Source organism: Tympanuchus pallidicinctus, unplaced genomic scaffold (genome assembly GCF_026119805.1).
Source record: "Tympanuchus pallidicinctus isolate F22 unplaced genomic scaffold, pur_lepc_1.0 scaffold26, whole genome shotgun sequence".
In the NCBI taxonomy this organism is placed as follows: Eukaryota; Metazoa; Chordata; class Aves; order Galliformes; family Phasianidae; genus Tympanuchus; species Tympanuchus pallidicinctus.
Genome location: NW_026294743.1, coordinates 5,573,784 through 5,593,037, shown reverse-complemented (window position 1 = coordinate 5,593,037; position 19,254 = coordinate 5,573,784). Strand labels below are relative to the sequence as shown.

Here is a 19,254-nt window from a genome sequence, read left to right as displayed (position 1 = left end):
ATAAAACTATCTTTTTTCCTTTACCCATCTACTTTAAGGGCAGAATTTTTGTTCTTTAAAGCAGATTTCCAGAGCCTTATGGTAAGGAAGGTGTTACTTACAGATTTATTTATATTAGTAAACAGAAAATTTATTTGGCAGCCTATCAACATGGCTGGTACATCATCGCTGTCTTCACCCACAATCTTTAGGCCTGAGAGAGAAGATGAACCAGGGTTTTTCTAAAACTGTTTCTTCCCTGAATTCTTATGCAAATTCTACAAAACGTATTTATACCATTAGAGCAATTTCCATGAATAAATCCTTAACTTCCTCACAAGTGCAGTACCTTCTAATCATGTATTTGTATTGCCCATGAAATTCTTAACTAATCAGATTTCAACTAGATTAATCTCTTTCATATTTGCTAAGCTCAATAATTATTTTTGCAAAAATCAATGTACATTTAATTAATAGCAAAATAATTGGCTTATTAAATTAGAGTTACTTACCCCTGTTTTGCTGAGTGTTTGTATTGAAATGCCATTTTTCATCTCCTACAGGAAGTTTAAATTTGGAGATAAGGAAGCTAAACCCATAGGCCATTTTCTAGGTTATGAAATCAGCAGGAGTTATTCACATACAAGAAATTTAACAGCAGGCCAAGTTATAAAACATTTGATCACACTCAGTTGTAAATCAGTTTATCTTCAGTTTGGGAGTTGAACTCAGGGACCCCAATGGGTCCCATCCAACTCAGGATTTCCACGATTCATTATCGTTTCTGAAATCACTATTGTATTTAAATCTATTGAAGAGAAATCTTCATTTGCAAAATATCTAAGTTCCTATAGATGTGTGGAACTAGATAAAAGTATTTTCTCTTCTCTTTTAAAAGAAGAGTAGAGCTGCAAGGAGAAGAAATTATTAAAAAAAAACCAAACAAATAAAAAACCGACACCTGTCACTTGGCTTTAGCAGTAAATAAATATCAAAAGATTAGGTCATGAGGCAAAAAACCACAGGAACTTGGATTTTCCAGTTAGATTGTCTGTGGAAATATTCTGTCATATTGTAGGCTATTTCTTTATTTATTTTAACAGAAAACAGTGAACTAAGGCTACCTTTATTCTACACATACTTGAATCTTAACTACATCAATTTTACTACTGAAATCACGTATCGCATATGGTAGATGTGTTACAGAAGGATGCAAGTCCCAGGCATAACTGCATCATGAGGTAATGATGCAAGGTGATACAGACAAATTTATCTATGCATTTGGAATGTGCTCAAATATACACTTTTTTTTTTTCAACAGTAGTCAGAAACTGGAAGTAGGAAGCAGTATGTAGTTTATATGCTTTCCCCAGACTTGTTTCTGGAGCTTGTATGTACACCCTATGCTGACTACTTTTTTGTAGCAGGAATAAGGTCCTGATCAATGCTGAATAAGGAAAATGTAGAACAATGTTAGAAATGAAAATGCTTCTCTAATTCTCTACCCCAGTTTCATTTGTATCTTCTCTTTTTCTCTTTCACAGAGATTCAACATTCAACACTGTTTTTCCTTAGATTTTGTATGTAAAGTATCTTATAAATTTCTCAAATTTTTGTTTCTGCATCTTTTACTTTGTACAAAAACTAGATATTCTAATAAAAATACATAATTTTATTTTTCAAGTCATTTGATATGTGTTATATATGAGTAACTATTATTACCATAGTTTGGAGTTTTGCTTCTTCCTCTGTTGCCTATCTTCAGAGAGGAGGTAGGCTGAGCCTTCCTCATTTTCAGCTCTTAAGCCTCATTTTCTGTCTTGGGCTTCTCTACCATTATGTCAAGGTCTCTAACGCTTCGTTCCTTCAACAATTAATATTCAACACCCTCTCTCATTATTTCCTTGAATCTTCAGTGTTTAATTCATTTAGAGTTGGTACATAGTAAAAGATTTCAGACTCATCTATTCCCCACATTATGAGAACAAGATTTATACCTTGAAAGGGCATACTTATTTAAGAATTTATGGAAAAGATAATTTCAGTATTTCTTGCTACTTTAAACAATCTATTTAAAGAACAAATGACAGTGGAAATGTATTTTAAAGTTTTACTGAAGGTAATATAAATTACTTTTGACCTAACTCTCACTGATATTCAGCCCAAGTTTTCCAATTGAACATTCAGGAAAGAGCATAATTTTGTTTTCCACAGTAAATGATCTATGGAAATCTTTCTATATATTTAGACCCCTTGTCTTCTTATTCCATTTTAAGATGACATAGCTAATAAATATAGATAGTTTCGAGAAGCGATTAATTAGTCATCTACATGAATACAAGTTTTGAGTATTAAGATTCCTTAATCTTAACGGAGCTGGAAAAGGCTTATAGGGAGCCAAGTTGACTGTTACGGGTGCTTTAACTGAATTTGAAATATTTTACATTGGGTATAAAAAAATTATTGTAGAACTTAATACTCTGATCAGTATCATAGGCTTTCTGCTATTACATCTCTGAGAAAAGTTTCTTCAAATACAATGAAACAAGTTGTCTTCCTGTCTCATTCATTATTTGCATTAAAATATTTGGAATATTATTCATTCTCCTAAGTTTTTAAATTACACTTCGTCAATGGTGGGTTTTTTTAATTTTTTTTAATTTTTTTTTTAATTTAATTATAATAGGAACTAAAGCTAATAAATAAAATGAAACAAGTGTCCAAAACCCAAAGGTCTTACTCTAATGCTGAAGGTGAGATGTCTAGCCGGGACAAGTAGAAAGGTAAAACAGGGATGTCTCATGATCTGTGAACAGTTTTGTCTTTCCCTCTGCACAGAAAATAGAAACAAAGTCCCTCCAGGTGTGTAGCTCTTCCCTTCTGAGAACCGGGTACACGGGTCTATCTACAATCCACAGAACAGGAGCATTAACTCTTTAACCCCCGGTACACTACATGATATCTGAATGTGGAATACCGATAAGAAAAATCATAAAACCATGACACACTGTTGTCTCGCTCCAATTTATAGGAGGGAGAGAAAGTTCTTTTAATATCTGTATACTCAGTGTTAAGAAACAATGGTTCAAATATTGGTCCGACCAGTTTATAACAAATCTTAATTAGGGAAATGGGGAAGGAGAAGACGGACACTATTATGAATTAAGGTAATGTGGAAGGGAAGGAGGGCAATAGAAAACATAGGAAAGAAGAAGCAAGGAGTCTTTATAGGAAGCAAGAGGGACATAGTCACCACCATAGATCCCGCGTGGTTCGTAGTTCCGTCTTTGATCTTCAGTAGTGGTGGGTCATCAGGCAGAGCTGTTCTGTTGACAATGACGACGACGATGACTAGGGTGATGATCGCCCCTTTTCAATGGTTTCAAAGTGGTCAGCTCTCCTTTGAGTGACAGCTCAAACCCAAGGTGGTTGAATCAGTTCTTCTTGCGGGGGCAGCTTCTGGCTCTGGGACCTCAGCAGGAAATTCCTCTGTTCTTATCTTCCTAGCCTTGCCAGCAGACAAGAGGAAGCAGGGAGGCACCAACTTGTATCTTGCCTTCACAGGATACAATGGCATCATCCCCCAGCCTCACATAGCAAACAGGAGTTATTTGGTCACAGGCTAGGTCTTCCGCCAGTAAACAGTCCTGAGCACTATCTTCCGAAGGCAAACAGCTAAAACTGTCCACACAGTGATGTTGATTGCCATACAACAACACCCATCACTCATCTTCTAGACAAGTCAGTCTTACCACAAGAAATACCTCAGAAAGCAAGCTTTGAACCAAAACAACAAAGAAGGATTCTCACAACTGTTTGTCATGGGAAAGAGAAACGCTCACTTTTCTAAGAGACACCATGACTTGATCAAGAGACTGTTAAGAAGCATACATCAAACCACATGACAGAAAAAAAAAAGCTGTGCGAGTAGCAGACACTTGCTATTGGATTAAAAATGCTGAGAATTCCTCTTGCTTCTCCCTTGTTCAGGGATGTCAAGCACCAAATATTGTTATCAGCTTCCCAACCATTTCAACTAGCACACAGTATGTCAGAAGAAAGAGAGAGGCTGTGAACAAGAGGGTGTCCTTTGATATATTTTGATAGCTATTTTAAACCATTTAGCTGGACAAAACTTTGATTACACCTATATAGCCATATTTATTCTTAAATTCATTTTAGTAGCTCAATTTCTGCAGTCACCCTGCTTGCTGAAGTGTTCTCGTATATCTGCTAAATAATCTAGAGTGATAAGAAAAATGATTTACTCCTAGAAACTTGTGGATATCTGCATTCTAAAATGAGAGATGAATTATTGTTCTGTGCTCCCTAGCACAAGTCATTCAGTTTCATAGTGAGTCATACATTTTCAAACCAGGTTTCCTTCTAAGGACAGCCTTTGGTCTCCAATAGGTGCTGGATTTAATTATTTCTGATAGTAAAACTCAGCAACCAACATGAATCTGGCAGCTCATACTGACTGGTCCATCAAACAAATAGGCCAGGAAGGCTCAGTCAAGGCAAAGCTCACAGGAAAAAACAAATTAACAGAAAACTAAATGTTACATGTGTTATATCTCTGAAGAATATTGCAAGTGGAATGGTGCTGGAAATAGCTTGTTTTCCCCACTAAGCTTATTCGGAATAACCAGGATTTATTTATTTATTTATTTATTCCTAAGTTCTAAGATTTCCAGAAAAGTTAAAATATAATGTTCTGAATAGTGGGTACAGCTTGAGGGCATCATCCTTTCTGTATTTCTACAGAAAGTTGTTGATTCACCTAACACTTATTTGAAGCACCTTTATATCTTTTCATAACAAAAAGTCTAGATTTACAAATATTTCATTTAAATTATTGAGTGGATTAATTAAGGACTTCACATTATCAACAGCACACAGGTAATGTTATTCAATGTACTACAATTATTAAATATTAACAATTACGTGTAGTATGTTTTCTAGTGACTTGCTACGATAAATTGTTACAAACTAATGTAAATTTATTTTCAAATTCCTGATTATTCAGTGATTGCTCATTGAATTAATGCAAATTGTTTTAATTATTTTCCTTTCTATTCTTGGTTTTTACCCTTCTTATTGGTGCTAACTATTGGTTTCTTCTGTAATTCCTAAGCTGCATGTATTCAGTATTATTCAACTGCAATAAGAGGATCGACCAACTCAAAAGAAAACTCACTTAGCCTAAGACTTTTTTGGATTATGATCAGCTATTTGTATTAGAGAGCTCACATTCACAGAAATGCCCTCAGTGAGCACCAGATATAACTTTGTATATCCTTCAACAGCTCATTATATTCTGTACTGTTTTCTAAGATATTTGTCATTGTCACAAAGTAAACAAACTTAATCCCAGAACTCTGTGTCCATTATTGAAAAATAAACAAACAAAAAAAAACACTGACAAAGTTGTCTTCCTTTCTTCAGAATTCATCGGTTTCCTTGGACGTCAGATAGAAGGCACTAAAATGCATTCAGAGCTTGATGATAGAGCATTTTAATAATAAAGCCAATTTCCAGATGCTCAGTTTTCAATAGTAGAGTTCCCATCATTGTACTACATTCTTCCACATGTTTGAATTTCAAGCAAGAAATCCAAGTAGACTTGGATTCTGAAAATAGTTATTTAGACTTACAGATTCCACTGTTCAACTTTTTTTTTTTTTTTTTTTAAATCAAAACCAAAAAAATAGTGTTCAGAGCTGATCTCTCTTGAGACAGACGCTACCAGCTGAAGGTCCTAGCAGCCCTCAAAACAGAAAACTACTATGACATATTATATAATTGGACTTCATTTATATATTCCTTTCATCCTTGTTTTCCAGACTGTTTAATTAGTAGCTAAAGATCCACTGCCTCACAGATGAAAAGACAATCATTTATACAATAACTAAACATGGCACTGTGTTCCTCTGGATGTTATTAAAAGTTGACCCTCTTGTAAATTGAATGGGGTGATAAAGGTATATGGGCTAAACTATTTTCTGTTGTTTAATTCCTATTAACTTCAGTGCTGATTTTACACCAACTCTGGATATGACCAAACGTGTTTAAAACAAAACCTTAAAGTTCAACCATAAAAGCGCATTCTCTCAAACAAAACAGCATTTCATTTTGAACAAATGCACAAAACATTCTTTTATGTGGAACAAAAGAGAAACTTCAATTAACATGTTCAGAATTACAGGCATCAACAATTATAAGGAAGCTTAAAGCTGTTTACTCTACTTTTATCCCAAAAGGTATTCATTCCCCAGCAGCTTAGTTCTCACTGGTAACTAATTGTCCCACCTCAGGTTCAATAGAATGGCATCTTTTTAATTCATATGAGAAAAGAAATCACTTCTTCCTACTCCTAAGGTTTTTAAAAAGTATAATCTAATTATCCAGATTTACAGGGTAAGTTGGTCTATATGCTTCATTCAGTGTGAAAGAAACAAGCAAAAATGAAAAGCACGCAACCTTAAAATAAAGAAATAAGAAGGGGAACGTAAGCACATATCTGCAGTCACACACAGACTAAAATCAAAACTGATTTACTTTTCCTTTCCTCAGGGGATAGAATAAATAAATGATTCTTGTCCTGGATATTTTTCATGCAGTTGTTTGGAATCATTTGAACCTGTGAAGGTAGCTAAATATCTTTCAAAATCCAATTTAAATCATTATTTTCAATGACAGTTGATATCTACCTCAAGCATTTGTATATTGAGGGGCACAATAATAGCGACAGAAAAGCTAATATGAAGACTAATCAATCTAAAAACTTCAATAATTCTTCCTAAGATCACCTCAACAACAGTATCACCTGACAATAAGAGTTACTGAAACAACTACTACCGGAACATGCAGTAGCAAATCCACAATATAATCCCAGTCCAAAAATCAAGCCCAGGAGAAGAGAGGGATTGTAATTCATATACACATGATCTGATGTTGGCTACCACTGCAAAATGTTCAGTACTTTCTCAGCAAAGTTTATGGATCTGTTTGAAGTGCTACACTAGTACAGACAATTATTTTGGTTCACAAGCCATTTCATTTTGGCCTGTTATATATAGTACAAATATACTCTTAGTTCCCTAAAGTTTAATTTGCATTTCCAAGTAATTACGAAAGAGCATCGAAGATGAAGTTAGAATGTCATTTTTAAGCAGCATCTTTTTCCTTTAAACACGAAGGATGATTCTTTAAAAAAAAATATATATATATATATTCAGAGGAAGGAGGCAGAGTAGACTGTGAAAATATTTGACCATTTTTGAAGTGTTGACAGGTTATTTATTTATTTTAGTGAAAAACAGTTAAGCTTTTCTGACGAATTCCACCTGTTAGACAGTGAAGATTTTTCACTTGCTAGCATTTTGACAAATTGCAGTTTCAAGTCTATTAATTACAACAGTAAATTGAAAAAAAATAATATGTCTTTCATGGGAATAACCACATTTCATTACATATGTAAAACCAGCATTTTATAAAAATTAAATTGCAATGATATATCATGACATCTCAAAGTTTTTATTCATCTGAACAGTCACTAATTCTTATTAGCATTTGCTTTGATCTGTTTTGATCCTAACAGGAAACAAAGCAATCACTGGCAGAAGTTCCCCCAAATTAATTCCAGTGGGGATGGAAGTCAAGGCAGTCAACTGCTGTACCTGGTGACTAGACAAGAGACAAGCTTATGCCCATTTTTATGAATGGGAGAAAGGACAACCCAGGAACTACCTTACCTCTGTGGCAGGGAAGATCATGGAACAGATCTTCCTAAGAGCTACGCTAAGACATAAAAAGAGGAGCAGTAATACAGGATAACCAGCATGGCTTCATCAAGAGCAAGTCTTGCCTGACCAAAGTAGGGGCCTTCTATGATGGCACAACTGCATCAATGGACAAGCAACAAGCGAGTGATGTCATCAACTGGGACTTCATTAAGGCCTTTTCCAAGGGTCTCCTTGTTGGGTCTCCCCCAAACATCCTTCTCTCCAAATGGAAAAGATACAGATTTGATAGACTGTTTGATGATCAAGGAACTGGTGGCAAGATCATACTCAGAGACTGGTGGTCAATGGTTCAGTGTCTAGATAGAGATCAGTAACAGGTGACATCCCACAGGGGGTCAGCACTGGCACCAGTGCTCCTTAATATCTTCATCAACTATATTGTCAGTGTTCAAAAATGAGCTCTCAGCAACTCTGCAGATGACATCAAGCTGTGTGTTGTGGTCAAAACATGGGATATACAGTTTCTCAGAGTTTGTTGTGATAAGACAAGGGAAATGGTTTTAAGCAATAGACTGGAGATTTTTAGATTGAATATAAGGGAAAAGGTTATTACAATAACTGGAACAAGTTGCCCAGAAATGTACTGGAACAAGTTGCCCAGAAATGTACTGCAAGATCCATCCTTGTAGACAGTCAAAATGTTTGAGCTTTCCTGCCCTTTACAGGAAAGTTGGACTAAACGACAGTTAAAGATTCCTTCCGATTCAAACAATTCTATGATTTAATGATTTGCCATAGTGGCTATAATCTTGAGACTTAGATTACAAAATCAGCTGAAGCAGGAGTAATTCATCCAAGGGAAAGATGGCTTAGTTTTCGAGTCATTTTCCCAAATGTTCCACACAGCCAAGGCTGAAGCAACATCTCCAGTTACCACTTCTGTTTATGCAAGCTTTCTTCACCAAAGCACAGACTGGTCTGGATTTACTACCAAAACATGTCCCAGAGTATGACAGAAGAGTTGTCTGAATGCTCATGATATGATGGAATATCATACGATATGATAGAAGAGTTGCTTGAATGCCGAATGTGTTATTAAAGATGAAATTTAAGAATCTGTAGGCCAACTTTTCTGTGTCAAGAAATTCTCAGAAACACTTCAGTTTGAACAACAGCACCTATCCCCTACCCTGCAAGGTACTAAGGGCCATGAACTGCCTATTCTTCTACCTGTGCCACCTGCAGCTCTTGAGTCAGCCAGTACTCACAGTTGAAACAATGTTCTTTCTAGGCAAGGGTTAAAAAAAGCATCTCACCTGCGATTAATGCAGTTTCCTGATGTAGTACATGCAAACTTTTACTCCCTTTTTCCATGTGGTTTATGAACCAATTCTTTATTATGATATATACATGCAGGAATAAGATGACAAATTGAATAGGACATTCCTGCTGTGCCAAGCAAGTGACTGTACTAGTAGGACAGCTGGTTACCTTCATTTTATTTCTGTGAAAAGATTAGGAACAGTTCAAATATTCAAAGAATGGAAAAACGGTTCTTTTTCTTGGCTGAAAATTAATCCGCTTGTACGTTGCTGCAGTAACGTAGCTGAATGTACCACCTGGCCTGGTGTCTACAGCCCAGCACTGAGTTGTGAGGTGTAATAGTTCTGTACCTCTCTAGAAAAAAAAATAGACAAATTCCAGAGTTATGCTATAGTATTTAGCATTTAAGTAATTAAAGGTTAGTTACAAGTTGCCTGCCTTGGAAGACCTATCAGTGTCTTTCGTTGTTCAGTTATGTTATTATAAAACATACTAGAAAATTATTCTTACATAATACAAAGTAGTAAGAATATGAACACATACCATGCTACACATAAATACCCAGAGCACAACTGTTAGTATATGAAGGAAATCAGAATAAAAAGAGATGGTATATAGAAAAATAAAAATAAATGAGAATATGCAAAAAAGTATTTCTCAATTTCAAATTTTTACCTTCATTTTTTTATGGCTAAATCCCAGGGATATAACTGATATATTCAGCACCACTCAGAAAACTCATCTTTGTCTTCCCTAAAATGACAGTTGAGTATCAAATTAGTTTATTTTTATCATTTTTACTATTTTTAAATAATTGTTTAATCCTATGACAGTTCATTTTCTGATTCTAAATCTGAAAAAGAAAAAGTTCTAGTAGCTGTAGAAAACCAGGAAAACAAATATGAGGCAGTGAATTTCCTAATCTTCACATCAGTTGAAGAGAAATAAAACATTTTTTGTAGTAGCATTAATAACTGTTTCCTTTGAAGATAATAGCTGAAGGGGGAATCTCCCCTCCTTCCCTTCCCCTCACACCCCCTTCTTCTCTCCCATTTTCATCTGCTGAAACAAAAACACATGCTTTTATGCTGATCCAAACTGAATCCCAGCTGCTTGGAAACTCGGAACAGTTCCAAATTTTGCTCAGCTTCCCTAATTAAACTCGTTCAACCTAGAGAAGCATCCCGATGGAAAACAGTTGTGGCTTTACTCAAGGTTAACATTCTTTTAACTTCTTTCAGAGCCAGTTATCTTGTTCTACTGGCTTCCACATTTTTAGCAAGGTCTTACTAGCACTGATGGATTACTCCAGCAAAGTCTCTTCTGGTTAAAAGGTTTTGAAAGACACCCAAGGGGAGAAATAGCATTAAAGCAGAGATTTATCTATTTATTGCCAGGCAGAGACTCCCTCAGAAAGTATATCAAAGGTAGTTCACGCATTCTTACACATGACATAGGACAAATTTTTTTTTATGACACTTGAATCAAGACAAACACATTATCTAATATGATTTCTATTTTCCAATTATTAGGCAGTTGTCACTTCAGGATGCTTGCAGAAGAATGAAAAAGTTGAAATGTGTGTATGTTCCTTTAGGTACAACTATCCGAGGCAGAGCCTCTCTTCAGATTCTACTCAAGAAAAGTCTTAAATATCTATGGGAGAAACACTGCATTCTAACACAGAACAGTACTACTATAGAATGAAGAACAAAAATCAGAATAAACTCCCTGTAGCTGTTAAGCAAGACTTTAACTGTTATACAATTTATGTTTCTTAGTCTTAATAAAAATAGTGATGACTTGACAATCTGAAATATAGTGCATGCACCTAAACAGAGAACTTCTATAACTGTATCACTATCCAGACTTTGCAACAAAATATAACAACTACTAGATTTCATTTGATCAACAAAGCATTTCTCAGTAAGACTTTTGTTATGCAAATCAAACTCCGTGTGAAATCAGAAAATGTTTCCACTCATTTCAGTAAGAGATAGAATGGATCCTTTATTATGACTTTATCCTGTTATAGGTCTGTGAGCTCATATTGCACTGAAATAATCCATAACGCAGACAAAGAATAACAATAATTCACTTATTTTCTATAATTCTTAACGGTAATGCTCTTGAACGAAAACATAAACATGAAATACTTCTCCCCTCAGAGTTAATAATAAGAACTCTCTCTTGAAACTGGGCTGGAAGAACTCCAGACAGAAATCAAAGATATAGGTCTCCCATAGCTTACAAAGATCGTTAAAAATAGCATGCTGCCTGTAGCCAGTGTCATACAACTAACTGCTCTCAGTTCAATGAGCAGGTCAGTGGATGACGCAGGGACAGTCTGGTTTCTATAACAATGCAGCTTATCAGCACTGTCTGTCCCAGCTTCTACAGACAGGGCTGCTAAGCCTCGGAAAAAAAGCACATAAAATATTTCAAACCAACACTATTTTCATCCAGATGGAGACCTAAGTTTTCAAGTGTTCCATACACACATTTATTAAAACAAAAGAAAAAAGTTTTCTCCTTAGGAAGGGTGGTGATTTCAAAATGTAAAAAGCCTTCCGCTAAACAGCACGTTCATTTTCACCCTTTCTTGATGTTTACATAATAAGCAACTAAAGAAACAAATATAAAACCAGGATCAGTTTCACAGAGCTGTACAGATTGTCTTACTAGTCCTATTGATAATTTGAAGGAAGTTTTAGATACCTAGTGCACAGTGTCCAAAGTATTATGTGAATTAGAAAGAATGACCAAATGCAGACTATAGTAACTCCAAGCTGTCATGAATATCAATTCCTTATTCACTACAGGGGCTTGCAAATATCACAACAATCTCATCGAATTGACAGAAAAGCTCTGTTGAGACTATGCATACATTTCATTGTCATGATGAAATGAAACAGCACTTGTGATGGTCTACAGCGACCTGCTCTTACCTTGTATGAAAACTGCACCAAAATACTGGAATAAACTTTTATGTCAACTATTTACTTTAGCATCAAAACTAGTTTAAAATAATAGAAAAGTGTGGAAACCCACAAAATCAAAAACAACTCCACAGCTATTTGCTATAATTAAGATAAATTCTAAGCATTTTTAGCTCTTTAATTTGTCAAGATCAATTCCCATCTTATTAGTGATAGTAAACATTATTTGCTGTTCAGTATAAATAGAAAACTTTTGTCCGTAATGAACTAATAGTACTAATTTGTACACTACTTTTTTGCTCAGTTTCTAAACATGAGTTTAGACAAACAATTTCACATTATAATGCAATATTCTGATTTTCTTTTAATTCTTAAACCATTTGTCCATGCATGTTTATTTTAGGAGATAATTTCCTTCAACACTGATAATTACCCAAGTTTCTTACGTAGTTCTGTTAGGTAGGCAGGCATGTTCTGATTCTCACATTTGCAATAGCATTTTCATAAACAAGTCCTTCAGTATTGCAGTCCCACCATCAGCAGCAGCAGAAAAACAAATTCATCCATATTTGGGATTCCACATCTTTTCTCTTTCCTGCTGAAATATATATCATAGGATATGTCATGTGAGTTAATAAAACAACAGGTTTTTCTACAGCAATCAGATTTCTAAGGGCTTTACTCCTTACCTGTTAATGTGCACACCTATCAGAAAGACTGCTGCAGTTGACATGAATAGTCTCAGGAGAGACTGGATGATATTTCACATGAAGCAGCTCCAGGGATCTTGCAAGGAACTACAACAAAATAATTAGTTTTCTTCTGTTTTATGTTAGTCCTTTCTATGACAAACTAATGAAATACTTGAAACAAATGAAGTACTATCTTATCAACTTACATCTTACTTTTCAAAAAAAAGGAAGATTTTTCTGTTGTTAGAAACTTGTATATCAGATCCTATGCAAAATAATTGTATTTTCCAATGGGTTGGCTTTTTGGAGAAAAAAAATAAAGAAATAAAATGAAAAGAATTTTAAAATAATTTACAAACTAAACCCTAAAGCAGATGTAGTTCGCAAATATACTTGTTATAAAGTGACAAAGGAACTGCAGCCAAAATATTCAATTGAAATTCAATCACATACTGCAGGTTCTCTTGTCCTCATCAGTTTCTTCTATGAATTCACATCCACAGGTAGTAAAGCAGTTTACCTCTTAATAATAAGAATGAGGTGTAAAGGCACATGTTGCATTTCCTAACAGTTTTTAAATTCATTTAAAAAATGTAAATGCTAGCTCTGCAAAAAAAGGATACATGGAAATCAGGTCAGTTTTTGCAATTAAATCTATGACAGATATGTAAAGCAGCTGAAGCTTATTTGGGATGCTTTAAGGTTCTGGACTTTTTCCTTAGATATGTTTTTAAGAGAGATTTCCCAGGAGCATTTCCCAAAAATGACAAAATAATTTGAAGTATGGTATCATAAGATGTTTCAAGACAATATCACGTCACCATATGATGACACGATGAAAAAAAACAAAAACAAATACCTTAAAGAAGGAAAGTTAACATTACTCAACAAAAACATCAAATTTTTCAAGCAGATTTCTTGGAAATCATATGTATATCAGTCCGTATGGAGAAAGCTTACCTATGTCAAGCTCTCTGGAAATCTAGAAGTAAAAATGCTGGTGGCACTTTGTTCAGGCCAGTGAAGATCTCCTGAAATCTGATGCAGCAGAATTGCTCAGACCTGAGAAAAAAAGATCTACATAAAAATGTGGAAAGTAAGGAAAATTTGACAGTAAGTCTCAATTTAAAAAAATTATGATAAAATTAAATAAATAAATTCTTTATCCACTACCTTCAGTAAAAGCAAGTCAACAAGGCACCCACAGCTCTTCAATAAAGTTGTTAGATGTAAGAAAGAAGTTATGGCCTTTCCAGAATCAGGTACTGCAGTTCCGGGAAGAATTAAGAGATATATTCTGCAGTTACTGAATTTTCTTTCATCTTGTATGTCTTCATCTGTGCTCAGAACAAAAGAATTACTCAAAACACCAAGCGTAAACAGCTTTTCCTATATTTGTCCACAGCAACATCACCTGCAAAGACCATGGGAAGTGTGAAACTGTAAACTGACAAGGAAGAAATATACTTCAGAAAACTAGTATGAGATCTTTAAAAACTCATCATTTTCCAACTGCTGAACATTTTTAACACTGCCTGGACCATAGCTCTTAGAACAGCAGAACAAGTAAGTCTATTAGGAAGTATTCTGGATTTCAAGTGGCCTCAATTCACAAAGCAAGTTTTTAAACACAGACTATAGGTTAAGTACCTTTAGAACCCTAGGGAGTGGTTAACAGCTTGATCCCAGGGGTGGTGTGCAGGATCATAAATTCCTACTTTGTGTTTTTTGACTAAAACAATGATGACCAAGTCCTTAATAAGCAAGAAACATTCTGCATGTTTTTGCTGCTGTTTTGGTTTTGTTTGTTGTATGTATGTATAAACGCAATTTCGCAATTCAGCCGCAATTTTTCACAGCCATAAAATAAATATCCTGAAGAGTGTACCAATGGGAAAGTAAGGTACTGGGAGTTACTTGAATCCAATTAAGAATTATAATTACCAACCAAATTTAATAATATTTTTTATAATTGTTGTCTAGGTTTTAACCCCATAAACTACGGGGGTTAACTAGTGGACTGACAACTGGAGTAGGAGAAGACCTGTCAAACATCAGCATTTTATAGGAGCAATGATTTTAATGCCAGAAAGTTTTCTGGAAATTAGTGCCGGAGAGACACTTCTAATAAAATCAAAGCAAGTCCCAGTCCAATAAACTGTAATTTTTAGAGTTTAATGTACATTTTTTGCATATATTTTAGCAATTTATTCTGTTTCCCTGCATATAAAGTCTTCAGATATTAGCAGAAACAAAAATCTCAATGGCCCAATGCTCATGTGCCTTTCTACAAAGTAATTTAAAGGAACAGGACTTACAGCCCACTACACTGCAATTAATGTAATTTAATCTCCTTCTCTGGAGATATTCAAGACCTGTCTGGATGCTTTCCTTTGCAATCTACTATAGAGAACCAGCTTTAGCAGAGGGTTGGACTAGGTGATCCCTAGAGGTCCCTTCCAACTCTCACGATTCTGTGACTCTGCAAGAGAAAGACTTTTCTTAAAAGCTGTTCTTGTGTGTGTGCTTATGTTTACATTTGGCTTGGGGATAAGACTCAGCGGTCACAAAGCGTTAAAAATATGCACACTTTTCCAAGAAATAAATGTTTCCATCATGAAAGCATAAGTATTCATAGACTTTGTATTTGAAGCATTAGCACCTTTATGTACTTATTTTTAAAAAGATTGTTTTATTTAACATAACGTTATGCCTGAAGTTTGAGTGGATTTTTCTCCTCCAGCATTTAGAATGCATATATATTATATATATATAATATACAATTATTATTGAATATATAATATTCAATAATAGACGAACTTATAAAGACATCTGTTTATTAAAATAGGTTAGAGTCACAAAACCCTTAGAGTTGGAAGGGATCTCTGAAGGCCATCTAGTCCAACTCCCCTGCAGTGAACAGGGATATCCCCAGCTAGATCAGGTTGCCCACGGCCACATCCAAACTTACCTTGAAATAGCATATGAATAACATATGAAAACGTAATAACGAACTACAGTTTAATCAAGATAACAGACTGTTGCAGCAAGAAAGTTTATTATGGATAGCTCTGACAACCCGCTAATACTGTATCACTTATTTTAATCAGAAGATCTGAAAAACAGCCAGAACATACACACATAGTTAAATTCATCTTCTTTCTCTCATAAAGCAGATATTTTGTTGTTATTTCTCTTCTCATTTTTGTCAAAACAGAATAAGTGACTTATGCACATAATTCTCACTGAATCTCCAAGAACTTTTAATGCAGAAAGTTACCTGACGTTCAAGGAACAAATTGTTTTGTGAAATTCCTAACAATAGGACACAGTCTGATCCCTTTTGGAAGACCAGATGTTCAGTTCTTACTCTGAACAACATCAATATTCAGTGTTGTTAGTCTCACAATAAGTCTTACAGCAGTTACACTGTAGCTCAACACTGTGAAACAGTGAGAAAAAGTCTAAGTTCATAAATCCAGAGGTAAGGTAATCCATTTAGCTGTGGAAGATTCCTTGTCTGGACTAACTATATTCAGTTAGAATAAAGAATTGTCATTTGATTCTTCTTCATCATAGTCTGCTAAGACTACCAGGAAAACAATCTACAGTGAGTCTGTTTCCTTCCTCTGAATAATTTCAGCATGGGAATATTTCATGCTTTCAGAATCCAAAACATTTTTTTGGAGTAGAAAAATTTAAGTGCTTGCAAATTTGATGTGCTTTCACTTCATCCCCATTATTTATTTTAACTTCATCAATAATGATCGGAGCTATAATAGCAAAAATTGAGTTCTCAGCTACAAGTGCGCATGAAAAAGCACAGTTTGTTTGCTAGCAAAACAGCAACATTTTTAAAATCCATACTAGAAACAAGAAAGGGGGAAGGAAAATAATACTGGTTTCATAATAAAATGGATTTAAGTTAAATCCATAAGAAGCCTCATTTCTACTGACAATTTTTTGTACCATTTCAGAGATCAGGGCTGAATGCAAGTTTTTATGCAGGATTATTTGTAAAGCTGACAATGTCACAAAACTAGTCTACTCAGAACTGTTAGCATTAAAAATAAGCACTCCACAAACAAAACCAAGTACATAAGTCAATCCTCTGGCAAAAAAGCGACTTCCAAAATGCAGTAAAAGTAAGAAAAAATAGAACAACAACAAAAAAACAAAATAGAAGGAAATTGCTTATACGCAAAGAGAAACAACCACTGAAGCCCACACAGTTTTCAGCCACACTTTCATATACAGTTTTGCACACCATAAACACAGAGTGGCTTGAGTCAGAAGGGACCTCAAGGATCATCAAGTTCCAGCCCCCTTGCCACAGGCAGGCTTGCTAGCCACTAGATCAAGTACTAGATTAGATTGCCCAGGTCCCATCCAACTTCCAGAGATGGGACACCCACAACCTCTCTGCTCAGCCTCTTGCAGCACCTCACCACTCTCTCAGTAAAAAACATCCCACTAACATCTAATCTAGATCTCCCTTCTTTTAGTTTAAAACCATTCCTTTTTGTCCTATCACTATCTACTCATGTGAAAAGTCAATTTCCCTCATGTTTATAAACTCCCCTTAAATATTGGAAGGCCACAACGAGGTCTCCCTGCAGCCTTCTCCAGGCTGAACAATTCCAGTTCCTTCAGCCATTCATTCATAGGACAGGTGCTCCAGCTGCTAGATCATCTTCACAGCCCTCCTCTAGACTCTCTCCACACGTATATTCTTCAGACTACTGAAGACTACACATTATATTGCAAAATTAATTCATAGAATTATGAAGGTAGGAAAAGACTTCTAAGATCTAGAGCAACCATCAACCCATTACCTCCATGCCCACTACACCATGACCCTCAGTGCCACATCTTCATATTCTATTATCATCAAAGGAAAAAAAATATCTGATGTTTCCATGAATAGACAATACTTCAAGAAGAGTTCCATTGTTTTCACTAGCAAGTATCTTCAAGTCAGACAACACCAAATCATCAACTGCCACACTAAATCAGCAAGCATAAAGTTGATGAATACAAAGATGTTATAATTATGAAATAAACAAGAGATTTTGGCAAAGCAGTTTATAATAACAAAAAGAGAATAGATAGAGTGCTTACAAGCATCGCGGGCTTGGTGCAAAACTCCAGAGGAGAGATCTCCAGAAAAGATCCTTTCCCATTGGTAGTCAGCTCTTAAATGGGTCTAGAAGCCAGGCCTTCCAGCAGCACAGGTGAATTGCTCCCTTCAGGTAATCAATCAGAGGTTCAGGCCATGATTCAGCAGTTCCCATAATTAGTTTTTAGATTATTATTATACTGCAGTTCTTCAGTTATTAGAACAACAATAAAATATATGCCAGATGAAAAACATTTTGCCAATTAAGTGTGTGGTTTTGTCTCTATGCTAGCTGTATTGACAGCAAAAAAAGAGTAATAGCTTTTGTAAGGAGCAAGAAACAAGGGGCTGTTTCATAGCTAATGGTAACTGGAACTTTGTAGAAATAAAGTGGTATTTTCTAATGTGATCCTATCTTTAATTTATAGTATAGAACAAAGATACGCAGTATGCTTTGGCTACTGATATTGTTTTTCCTTCACAGGATGTGGGTCAAATACAGCATTTTTGGAAAATCACATTATTTTGGTGTACTACTCAGAGTTAAGTATTGAGTTTAGAAAATGAACTTGAGATACTTAATATTGAAAATGACAATTTATCGACCGTAGTGCAAACGTACAAAGAGAGTAATTTAATAGCCTTCTGGCCATTAAACATGCAGGAGGTCAAATTGCATGAATGGCTGCTCAGACCTTTAAGTAAACAAAATACATGAAACTCCCTGAAATGTTAACATCTTGCATGATATATATTTTCTTCTGAATTTACAAGATCCCAGAGGTATCAAGATGTACCTTCTTTCCTGGAATGAGTCTATACGTCACTGGAAGAACTCAAATGAACTTTGGGAACTCTGCAACTTTAGACTGACCATTTTAAGATAAGAGTCAAAGGAGTCCACTACCTGTTATCTGCAATAAATTGTGAATAGATTTATGGCATTGGCCTTATGAGAAATAATGGCACACTGGCAAATCAGTGACATGATTTTGCAAGGTGCTAAGGCTGTTGATCTGAGACCAAAAAAGCATTCCATTAGCTACAGAGCTTAAAGCTGAAGGTATTTTGTTAGGCAAGCAGTTACTTAAAAGCTAGATTTTCCTTAAGAGTTCTTGATTATACTCAAAGGTATTCACCTCCCATTAAACATCAAGGAAAAAAAAAAAAAAAGCATTTAAAAAGCTGAGCAGTAGATCTACTACCAAATTCTCTTGAAAAACATGAGTCTTCTTAAAAAGGCTGGATCACTGAAACTAAGGCAGGAGTTTAAAAAAAAAAAAAAAAAGATATAACAGCCTCTAAACAAAGATATAACAGCCTCTAAACTGTGTACTGATTTTATAAGTGCACTAGAGAAAGGAGAGGTTAGGATGTGAAATGACAAACAAAAATCATAACAACTTCTTAAAAAAGGACATGTACATTTTGGTGTTTCTCTCCAAAGAAAGTAG

At 35.1% G+C, this 19,254-nt stretch overlaps 1 long non-coding RNA gene across 1 annotated transcript; it reads right to left on the bottom strand.

Annotated features, from left to right (window-relative positions):
• Positions 1-9,224: 9,224 nt before the first annotated feature.
• Positions 9,225-17,920, bottom strand: LOC128084242 (uncharacterized). The gene is made up of 8 exons (XR_008208405.1): positions 17,803-17,920; positions 13,855-14,018; positions 13,642-13,743; positions 13,135-13,201; positions 12,679-12,786; positions 12,423-12,587; positions 9,726-9,803; positions 9,225-9,404 (listed from the first exon to the last, which is right to left on the bottom strand). It is a non-coding gene; the product is annotated as an uncharacterized LOC128084242 (long non-coding RNA).
• Between the last annotated feature and the right edge of the window lie 1,334 nt (positions 17,921-19,254).